The sequence below is a fragment of the Marmota marmota genome, unplaced genomic scaffold, assembly GCF_001458135.2.
Source record: "Marmota marmota marmota unplaced genomic scaffold, marMar, whole genome shotgun sequence".
Classification (NCBI taxonomy): domain Eukaryota; kingdom Metazoa; phylum Chordata; class Mammalia; order Rodentia; family Sciuridae; genus Marmota; species Marmota marmota.
The window spans coordinates 1,418,927-1,420,382 of record NW_025999900.1 but is presented as its reverse complement, the minus strand read 5'-3'; positions in this window follow the sequence as shown (position 1 = coordinate 1,420,382).

The following is a 1,456-nucleotide window of genomic DNA, read 5'->3' as shown; positions in this document are numbered from 1 at the left end:
ACGTGACGCACGCGCTCTCCGTGTCGCACTATCCGGCACCTTCAGCTCCGCCTTCATCCGGGCCTATAGTAGCGTTGGTGTGCTTATTGCGCATGCATCAAGGCCTATTGGCTGAGAACTACGTTAGGGGGCCGTCTGTCCCTCTTCTTTAAAGTAACCCTGGAGTGACAAAAGTCAACAAGCTCAACCCCACTACACCTGGAAAGAGGATTTAAAGAAGAGCGTTTACAAGGAAATGGGCTCAACTCATTTTCCCTCTCATTGTTGAGATCCTTTATAGTCTGCCCACTTAATGTTGTGCTTAATTTGTGGCTCTCATAAACCTGGTAGTCTACAAGCACTTGAGACGAGGAGCTCTATCTCATACCCTCTTGTAAACAGCCCTTCCAAAACACACACACCATGCCACAATCTAGAACCGAATTAGAGTATCTACTTATTGTTTGACTGAATTGACTCTCTATGTACACTATACCTCTTAGCTTTTCCCGGGAGCTAGCTATAAAGTAATAGTGCTTTAGAATATTTCTTTGATCGCAAGTCATGCTGTTATTCTTAGCAGTATCCTGGCGTAATAGCATGGAAAGCACTGGACTTACTGTCTGTAGATGAAGGATCAACTCACTAACGTTCCTGATCATTACTCCTTTTAGATTTCTTAAATATTTTATGTAAAAAGAAAATTTATGTGGTGTATAAAATATGCATAATAGTAAAACAAATCTCTGTGCACCTTTCCTATTTAGGAACCAGAAGATTATCAACACCCTCATATCAATCTTGAATTCCTCTAACCAATTCACCTTACTTTGCCCCACCTTATTAACATCTACCCTTTACTTTGTTTCTCATTCTTTTGTATATATTTTATCACCTGTGTATGTATCTCTAAGTAATATAGTTCTTGCGAAAAGGGTATTGCAATTTATAATACATGTTCTTTGAATTGCTTTTTTTTTCCTTTTGAAACAAAGTCTCCCTAAATTTCTTGAGGCTGGCCCTCAAACTTTCCATCCTCCTGTCTCTGCCTCCTGAGTCGCTGGAATTACAGTTGTGCACCACCACACCCAGATCTTTGAATTGTTTTCTAAACAATATTATTTGTAATATTCATTCATGTTGTTATTCATAGCTGTAATTCATTCATTTTTCACCTGATATTCCAATGTGTTAATATACATTTATCCATTGTAGATTTTTCTGGGCCAGGCCTGGAAGTGGTGCACAAAGGGTGGTCTGCTGATCCCTGTTGGTCTGCAAACTGTTTATTACCTCTCCATCTCAGGAGAGTATAGAAAGTGAGACTGTAAAATTTTTTTAATATTTATTTTTTAGGTTTTTTTTTTAGGTAGACACAATCAATATCTTTATTTTTTCATTTTTACGTGGTGCTGAGAATCGAATCCAGTGCCTCACGCATGCTAGGCCAGCATGCTACCACTTGAGCCACATCCTC